This window comes from Acyrthosiphon pisum, chromosome A1 (assembly GCF_005508785.2).
Source record: "Acyrthosiphon pisum isolate AL4f chromosome A1, pea_aphid_22Mar2018_4r6ur, whole genome shotgun sequence".
Lineage (NCBI taxonomy): Eukaryota > Metazoa > Arthropoda > Insecta > Hemiptera > Aphididae > Acyrthosiphon > Acyrthosiphon pisum.
The window spans coordinates 39,656,458-39,666,978 of record NC_042494.1 but is presented as its reverse complement, the minus strand read 5'-3'; the positions used below and the strand labels follow the sequence as shown (position 1 = coordinate 39,666,978).

The following is a 10,521-nucleotide window of genomic DNA, read 5'->3' as shown; positions in this document are numbered from 1 at the left end:
AAAAAAAAATTGTGCCTATGTATTTGTAATATTTTTCAACTGCTATTGTAACAATGTATCAGGAGCCCTGTATTAATTTTTTACACTTTTTGGCCCAATAGATAAAACTTTATTGATATTTATGGAAAAAAATACTAAAAAAATTGAAAACTTACAATGTCCGTAAACAGCTCAAAAAGAGTCAAATTATTTTCAAAATGTTATCGTATATAGAAAATGCTAATATAAACATTCAGTGAAATTTTCAAGTTTCTACAGTCATTCGTTTTTTAATTACAACAAAATAAGAAAATCGTTACGTAAGAAATCGAGTGAATATTAAATGTTGTAAAAATATGAATTTCAAACGCTCATAAAAATTTAATTTGAGTTTCTTATAGTTTTGGTCTTTGAACTATAGTTTTTTTTTTTTTTGGGGGGGGAGGGGGTGGTCAAGTGGGGTTATAAACTGTAGAAGATTTTTATTTAATATGTCACTTATATTAGTATGAAAATATTACATTATTGTTACTATTTTTGAAGAACTATGTGTAGGTACTTTTAATGTATTTATTTTATATTGTCGATACCAGTGTACAGTGGTATTTACACTTGGTAAATAAATGTATGGGTATAAAACCCCTTAATAATAAAATAGTAAATACCTAATCGAACCTAACCAACAGATTTTTTCCCGCTGCATAATCAAAATATATAATATAGCTAGCTTAATAAAACCAGAAATTTATTTTATGGATACCATTTTTCACAACGTTTGTGTTATAATTGTATTAATAATAATATTGTAGGGCCCCTAAACCACATCAAACATTATTGGAAATTAAACATTAATACAATACATTTTTTTTTAAATACTGAAAAAATATAAGCTATATAATATAAAACACTTAGGTAAGTATATCAGCGCTTATATTTATTGATGGCAGGCCAAAGAAAAAAAGTTGGTGCAAATGTACACCCTGCACCCCCCCTCCCCAAATGACGCCCCTGTACATCCATGATCCATGATCGATTCGAAAAATCGATTTAAAAACCTTACCTAAAATTCACGGATCACCCGCTCGGCCGCTCATTCTATCTTTATTATGCTTGCCTCGTGCGCGTCGATACACAACAGATCCGCTCATCATTGTTAGGTTAGGTTATGGTCTATAGGTCCGCTACTCCTGTTTATCCGTTATATATTTTTTAAACTACGTTTTTCATCACCGCCATGTCTGAATAATTTCAAGCACGGCGAGCAAAGTTCATGCCGAAGCAATGTTTTCATTAATTTTTAACTACTATCAACACCCACATCATCTCGGTAACGTACTAACTATTAACTAGGTAACTTATCAATTTCCTCTTTAAAAAATCTGTTTGTCAAAATCAAATTGCTACGTGAATTTTATTTTGTGTGCAATAAACACATTTTTTTGTGAATGTCTACTTTTTTTGCTGTTTATTTTAGGTACTGTTGTGGTAGGTAGTGCACTTCGATTTAATTAATATAGTAACGTACAATGTACATTACGTCTAGCACTATTATTTATCAGCTTATCTCCGTATATAGTGTAATGCTCTATACTTTTATATTTAATTATTTATTTATCTACAATGTGCAGTGTGCACACCTCCAGTGCCACTGGTCTCGTGAAAATCACAGAAAATGACTGCCATCGAGGTCAGATACTCTGATGTACTGGAGACAATTTTGCGTTTACAACGGCCACGATCAACAACAATTATACTTATTTTGTAACAGTTGCCTGCTGAACATGGATGATTTACCGCTTATCCACAAACGGGACGACCACCGTCTTCTGTGGACACTGTACAGATATTTGATAAAGAAACACTAGCCTAAATTAATGACAAGCTGAAGTATCTCGATTACATACACAAGAATGGTTGCCCGTGAACGTGGTAATTTGATTCGTCCACGGACATCCATTTTTGTGACGGTAAGCGAGAAGAGACTTGTAAGTATTGCTAACGCAGTCCATACTTCTGTTGCGATAACACGGAAAAAAAGGCAAGTAGAGACTTGAGCTATGTAAGTACTATAGGTATTACATGTATTAAAATTTTTTTTGTCATTATATCATTTTAAGTTATAACATGTACATTGATCACTTATTGCTAGAAATAATATTATAGAATATAATATAATAAATTATAAATAATTTAATATTTATGCGAGTTTTTCTATACTCCGTTCCAGGAGAGAGCGGTACTGGGCGGCGACCAAAATGCGTTCATTTCCGCGCATCTCCACCATATTCCTGCCAAGGTTCCCTACCGTCGGTATTTGTCGATCGCCGTCTTACCGTTGTCGAATGTCGAGCCGCTGAAAAATCTGTATTTGATGAAAATAAAAAATAAAAAACCTAGGTTTATTAAAATGAAAACGAATTCTTTACAAACAAAAAAATTATCTTTACAAACCTTTACAAACAAAGTACAATCGAATGGTATAAACGGAATGTCGAAATTCCAAAATTCGGGGCATTTCCCCAGCCCCCCCCCAAAGGTATTTTTTGTTTTTTTATGAAAACGAATTCTTTAAAAACGAAGTACAATCGAATGGTATAAACGGAGTTTCGAAATTCCAAAATCCGGCCATAATTTTTTTTTTTGGTTTTTTAGGAAAACGAATTCTTTACAAACGAAAAAAATATCTTTAAAAACCTTTACAAACGACTTACAAACATATGGAATAAACGGAATTTCGAAATTCTAATTTGGGGGGGCTGGGGAAATGGACCTTGTTTTTATTATTATTAACAAAAATTTCCAACGTAAATCTCAAAATTTCTGTTTGAGCACCTCCTCAGATTGGACTTACCTGGTCAAATTGTGAATCTAAACCATCCAATGAACCAGCGGCGGATCCAGAATATTTTGACTTTTGACAGGGGGGGCACAATAATCATTCTTGTAAAATGTATTTAAAAATATTATAAAATAAAATAATCTAATATATTATATTACCATCTATCTTACATAACAACTTATATTAACCTATATATTAGTATATTACAAACTTAATTCTTAAATATTTAATTGAAGTTTTCTATTATGTTTTGTAGAAAATATGTCTAATACTTCTTCTGGGGTTATTTTAATATCTTTATTAATATTAAGCATTGCTAAGCCGTTGAGTCTACTCTGGTTCATTGTAGACCTTAAATATATTTTTATGCGTTTCAACGAACTGAATGATCGTTCTGAAGTCGCTGTTGTAACGGGTATAATACATAATATTTTTAACAGGCACTCGATATTAGGAAACATATATGCAGATTTATAAGCTTCCATAGGTGTATCTGCTTTCTTAGATTTTGTCTTCCATAACTCTTTCCATAAACACAGTTCCCCACGAAGTACTTCAATGCTAGATGGTAAATCCGCTTCATATTTTTGAGCCGCATACAATATTTCTTCATCAGGTGTATCATATTTGAAATAATGTTTTGGAATAATTTTTATTAAGTTAGAAATTATAACATTATTATCTTTAGGAAATCGTAAATTCAATTCTGATATAAGGTAAGTAATCTAAATAAGGTAAAAAAATATTTATTCGATAATATTCCGCTGGATCATTATGTTTAGTATTTGCTCGATGTCGTTCTAAGTTGGTTATTCTGAGAATCCGTATTTCAACATCCATTTTTTTCAGCTTTAATTTTAGTTTGGTCAAAAATCGTTTTAAATTCGGTTATTGAATTATTTCTTATTGTGTTCAATACAGATTTAACATCTTCTATCATGTCTATCGCTTTAGTATAGTCAATATTAATACTTTGTAGTTGAATAGTATAAAAGTAACATATTAATATAATATAAAAATACAAAAAATTATATAATCAATATTCAATATTATCAATAGGTACCTCGAGAGGTACCTACAGATTCTAAAAATTGAAATAAAATAAATACTTACATTGATTATTAAGATGTTCCCTCATAAGATGTTCGTGAAAAAATGTATAATATTACTAGTATATTTTGTCACAATAAGTTATTATGTGAAAGAAGATAATATAATAATAAGATTAGTGAAATAATAATGCTTTTAAATTATAACAATTGGAAAACAGCGATAACGCCGGCAGTCCGGCGCGTGGTGCTATGCTGGGAGTTCCGGAGTCCGACAATAGAAAAATATATTATATTATAACATATTCAAATAAAACATTTATGAAAGCTATAAAAATATAAAAATTATCCACGTTATTTTTTTTAGATCCCACTTGACAGGAGGGGCACGTGCCCCTGTCCCCCCCCCCTGGAACCGCCACTGCAATGAACCACTCAAACATTCACAAAAAATGTCATCAAAATCGGCTCAGCTGTTCTCAATTGATTAATTACTTCACATATTTCACACCATTTTTATAGGATTTAGCAAAAAACGGAACCCTTAAAGATTCGTCGTGTCCGTCTGTCTGTCCGTCCGGGTGTCACAGCCACTTTTCTCCGAAACTATAAGAACTATACTGTTGAAACTTGGTGAGTAGATGTATTCTGTGAACCGCATTAAGATTCACACAAAAATAGAAAAAAAAATAAATTTTGGGGATTCCCCATACTTAGACCTGAAACTCAAAAATTTTTCATCCAACCCATACGTGTGGGTTATCTATGAATAGATACCAAAAATTATATTGAGGTCTCTAATATCATTTTTTTCTAAACTGAATAGTTTGTGCGAGAGACACTTCCAAAGTGGTAAAGGGTGTGTCCCCCCCCTTAACTTCTAAAATAAGAAGATGATAAAACTAAAAAAAATATATGAAGTACATTACCATGCAAACTTCCACCGAAAATTGGTTTGAACAAGATCTAGTAAGTAGTTTTTTTTAATAAATAAATAAGTTAATAATAATTATAATTCGCGGGGTTGTGGCTTGATCGGTACCGGGTGCCGAGCGTGCGGGGGGGGGGGAGTTTACCGGCTGCGCTTATCCGAGCGGATAATACCTATTATTATAATATTAGATAAGAATTCTGCTGGACCTGGTGGTGGGGCCAAAGTTCATGCCGGCTGAACGAAACAACTTGTTATTTATGTTACTTGCTGCTTCGGAACCCTTCATGTTCGACTCGCACTTGGCCGCTTTTTATATATATAGATAGATTTTATATAAAATGATAAACAATACGATACAAATTCAAAAGCTACTTAATAAATTGCAGTATTTCCACTTAACCATACCATGGTCTTTGAACCAAATCAATTACTTAAAATATCTACCCTCAAAATGTAGTAGGTGCGTTAAGTAAAGTAAAATTAAACAAAATACGAATATATATATTTTATTTTTTTTAGACTAAACAGTTAACAGTAATTATAGTATAATGTATTTATGTTTACTAATCATTATCAGAAACTTATATAATGTTAAAACATTTCAGTACCTAGGTAACAAAAAAATAATATAAGCGTATATATTGTAGTGGTTAACTTATTGGTTATTATAAATTATATAGGTAATGTCTAATGATAAGTTTAAGAATATAATTTAATTTTTAATAAAATAATCCCAATACTATAATAGTTTAGAGATTACCTACATATTAAAAACGAATTGTACGATATCGGATATTGTACCAATGGCGCAACCAGGATTTATTCAAGCAAGGAGGGGGGGGAAACTACTCTGTACTCTTAACTACTCTTTTTCTGTTCTTTTCCTGAGTATATACATTTATATTATTTCTTAATAATCACAATTTGCCGGGTTTAAGGACAATCGATTTTTTATTTTTGTGTCTATATCTACATGGTTTGGGGCAGCAAGACTGCTTCGATTTTCTTCGAGGGTATCTATTGTTCGATGGGAAAGTTAATTTAGTAGGTGCATTTGGGAGGAAAATTTTAAAATTCTCTATAGTTTTTAAAAGCGCTGGGAAAAACATCATAAAAATCAAGGAAAAACGGAAATGTTTACGCAATATCAGTTTTCGACAAAATCGATATTGGTTTTTGGTGTAACTCTAAAAGACTAAAACGAATGGACGTATATACCTACATTAAATACATAACTGCAGGTTATTTATATTCGCATTTTCTATATATGATAATTTTCAATGGTTTTTAAAATATTTTGAATTGTTTTGAACTGTTTAGGGACATTTTCCGTTTCCAATTTTATTAGTATTTTAGATTCTCAGCAGAGCAATGAATGTATTGATTTTACAATGATGTGTGTTTTAGATTCTGAGTGAAACGATGAATGTATTGATTTTACAATGATGCGTGTTTTTTTGATTCTAAGTGCAACGATGAATATATTGATTTTACAATGGTGTGTGTTTTGTTTTTTTTTTAGTTATTTATTACTTTTTTTGTGTCTGTCATCACATTTTAGGACAGTAAAAGTGCTTGGATTTTCTTCAACAGTACCTTTTCTGATAGGAAAGTTAGATACATGCAATTTTCACTGGTTGTTTATATTTCCATTTTCTATACATGATAAAATTTTCAAAATATTTTGATTTGCTTTGAACTGTATACTAGTTTCCAATATTATTAGTTTTTTTTTCTATGAATGTCAATAAAACTTTATTTGTTGAGTAAATATACTTGAAAATTTAATACAAGGCTCCTACTATATTGTTACAATGATATTTGAAAAATATTAAAAATCCTTAGTCACAGTTTTTTTTTTTATTAACATTTAAAGTTCAAAAATTGACAAAATATGTAAAAATCACGAAAATTAGCAAATTATTTTGAGTTAATAATTCGTAAAAATTTTTCTTTTTAGAACTAAGATTTTTAAATGTAATACAAGATTCCTTATAGGATAATACAAAGCTCCTGATACATTGTTACAATAGCAGTTGAAAAATATTAAAAATACATAGGCACAATTTTTTTTATAAGCATTTAAAGTTCGAATTTTGACAAAATTTATTGAACTTAAAATTGAATAATTACTTTGTAGTTAAAAATTTACATATTAAAACCCTAAAGTAACTATTTTAGTTATTTTATTGTGATTGTATAATATTATTCATGGGTATTTGAAACTTCTAAAGTATACTATTATATATCTATGACATCCACTTGCCCACCTTTTTTTTCTTGTAATTTATTGGTGGACGACGCTTTTAACCTAATCAGGCGACCAGGCACGTCTATCCATTATAACTGATCAGTATTGTATGTTTATGAAAAAAGGCTTGTAAAAACAACCACACTTAATCTAATTGGGACACATATTCAACATTAAAATCATAGAACATTTTAAAACATACACCAAATGCTTTTAAAATTGTAAATCTTTTCAAATATTACCAGTCGATGTTGTCAAAGTTTTATGCTATAGTGCTATCAGAGTGTTGTAACCTTTTTTTTGATATTTAAATGAGTGTATTTCATGATTTAATTTAAATTTTAATAGTCTATATATAAACTTTGAATATTAATATCAACCTAGAAATATCATAAGCATTAAATAAAAAATTCAATAATGATCTCTATACATTATACTAATCATTCTAAAATCATAATATTAATGTTTCAAGTTTCTAAAAACTGTGCCTAGTGAATAACTCAATTTTAGAAATATTTTGAGAAGGCCAGCTGTTATAAGAATGAAATAAAAATATAATTATAAAGAATTATACTTATTAATGTATATTTAATATTATTTTATAATTTCGTTCATTTATCAAATTTAAAATTGAATAATTGTTTTGTAGTTAAAAATTTATAAAATGGTCAACTTTTATATCTAAGGATTGAAAATTTCAAACAAGATTCCACGTAAGTAGTCAATTCTGTTACCAAAGAATCTAAAAAATACATAAGAACAGTTTATTTTTATGCTCATTTTAAGTTCAAATTAGGACGAAAGTACATATTAAAAACCTAAAGTAACTTGGTAAAGTAGAAAAATTATAAAAATACATAAGCACAATTATTTTTTATAAGCATTTGAAGTTGAAATTTTGACAAAATTTATCAAATTTAAAATTGAATAATTATTTTGTAGATAAAAATTTATAAAATGTTCAACTTTTATATCTAAGGATTGAAAATTTAAAACAAGATTTTACGTAAATATTTAATTCTGTTAGGTACCAAAAATTCTAAGAAATACATAAGCACAGTTTATTTTTATAGTCATTTTAAATTCAAATTTGGACGAAATTACATATTAAAAAACCTGGAATAACTATTTTGGTTATTTTGTTGTGATTGTATAATATTATTTGTGGGTACTTGAAACTTCTAAAGTACCTATACTATTATATATCTATGGTAGTACCACGGCTTGTTGATGTATAACGCGTTATAAGTACCTATACCTAATGAATATTGTGATATGATTAATTTGGAATTTATTACCTAGATTCAGTCTCCGCTCAGAATCGTTTTTCTTATACAATGATATTATATCATTGAATTCAAATTTAATACCATCCATTATACATTGACCCACTTGTAATCTACTGTACAGCAGAGTGACATCCATTTACCCACCTTTTTTAATTTTTAATTTTGTGTCTGTCATCACCTTTTAGTACAATAAGAATGCTTGGATTTTCTTTAACAGTATCTTTTCTGATAGGAAAGGGAATCTAGTTGGTACTTTGGGGGTTCAAAAGTAAAAATTTCCCATTCAAAAGCGCCATGAAAAACAAAAGTAAAATTAAGGAAAAACGGGAATTTTTACGAAAAATCTGTTTTCGAGAAAATTGATTTTGGTTTTTGGTGCAACTCTTACCAAATGACCGTAGGTACATGAAATTTTGACTGGTTGTTTATATTAGCATTTTTTATACACCATAACATTTTCCAAATATTTTGACTTATTTTGAGCTCTTTACGGACATATTTAGTTTCCATTTTTTTTAGTTTTTTTTTTTATAAATATCGATAAAATTTTATTTGTTGGTTAAAAAAGCTTGAAAATTTAATAGAAGGCTCCTTGTATATTGTTTCAATATTCAATGGCAGATGAAAAAAATTAAAAATCCATAGTCACAATTTTTTTTTTATAAGCACTTAAAGTTCAAATATTGTCAAAATACGTAAAAATGACGAAAATTTGCAAATTATTTTGAGTTAGAAATTCATGAAAAATTTTCTTTTTAAATCTCAGATTTGAAAATGTAATACAAGATTCCTCATAAGCTTGTTTACGCTTTTCAAAAAAAAAAAATGTCTATAAGAAAATCAAATTAAATTTTTATGAGCGTTTGAAATTCATATTTTTACAACATTTGATATTTGCTCGATTTCTCATGAGACGATTTTCTTATTTTGTTGTAATTAAAAAACGAATGACTGTAGAAACTTGAACATTTCACTGAATGTTTATATTAGCATTTTCTATAAACGATACAATTTTGAAAATAATTTGACTCTTTTTGAGCTGTTTACAGACATTGTCATTTTCCAATTTTTTTAGTTATTTTTTCTATAAATATCAATAAAAACTTATTTGTTGAGTAAAAAAGCATGAAAATGTAATGCAAGGCTTCTGATATATTGTTACAATAGCAGTTGAAAAATATTGAAAATACATAGGCACAATTTTTTTTTTATAAGCATTTAAAGTTCGAATTTTGATAAAATGTCTCAAATTTTAAATTTAATAATTATTTTGTAGTTAAAAATTTATAAAATCTTCAACTTTTATAGCTAAGGATTGAAAATTTAAAACAAGGTTCCACGGAAATAGGTTGTATATAAATTACTTTATTCACGATAATATCATCAAATATACTTAGTACCTACCTAATATCATTGGCAGACTGCAGTGACGTATTTAGGGGGGGGCTAGAGGGGGCGATCGCCCCGGGCGGCATTTTTATAGGGGCGGCATCAGATTTTTAACGCTTTAATAAAGTAAACAAAGAACTTCAAAAAGTTTCAATTGATTTAGAAACTGTGGTATCAATATATAAATCTCTTATCCAATATATCAATGATCTAAGAGATAGTTTCGATCACTATGAACAAATTGGGAAAACAAAATGTGGAATCAATGAATATAAAACTAAGAGAAAAAATAAAAAACTCAAAATTGGAGAAGTTGATTTAAGTTCTAAAGAATCATTTAAAATAAACACTTATATTGTAATCATGGACTCCTTACTTACTGAGTTGAGAAAAAGAAAAATAGCATATGACATGGTAAATGAAAATTTTTCATTCTTCTTTAATATAACCGAATTAAGCATTAGTGAAGTTAGAGAAAAAGCTGAACGGTTAAGAAAACACTATTCAACGGATCTGGATTTATCATTTTCAAACGAATGTGTACACTTTCGTAGCTATTTACTTACCTTACCTAAGGAGCAATTACCTAAATCAATTATAGATATGTGTGTAACGCTTAAAAATGAAGGATTTGAAGACATATACCCGTACGTAAATATTGCTCTAAGAATGTATCTATGTTGTCCTGTGTCTAACTGCTCTTCAGAGCGATCGTTTAGTGCTCTAAAACGAATTAAAAATTATTTGCGATCGAGGATGACTGATGAACGACTAAACAGTATCGCCATATT

At 29.0% G+C, this 10,521-nt stretch overlaps 1 non-coding gene across 1 annotated transcript; it reads left to right on the top strand.

Moving 5' to 3' along the window:
* The first annotated feature begins 1,883 nt into the window (after positions 1-1,883).
* On the top strand, positions 1,884-1,944 carry Mir3033 (microRNA mir-3033). The gene has a single exon (NR_040197.1). It is a non-coding gene; the product is annotated as a microRNA mir-3033 (primary transcript).
* The last annotated feature ends 8,577 nt before the right edge of the window (positions 1,945-10,521 follow it).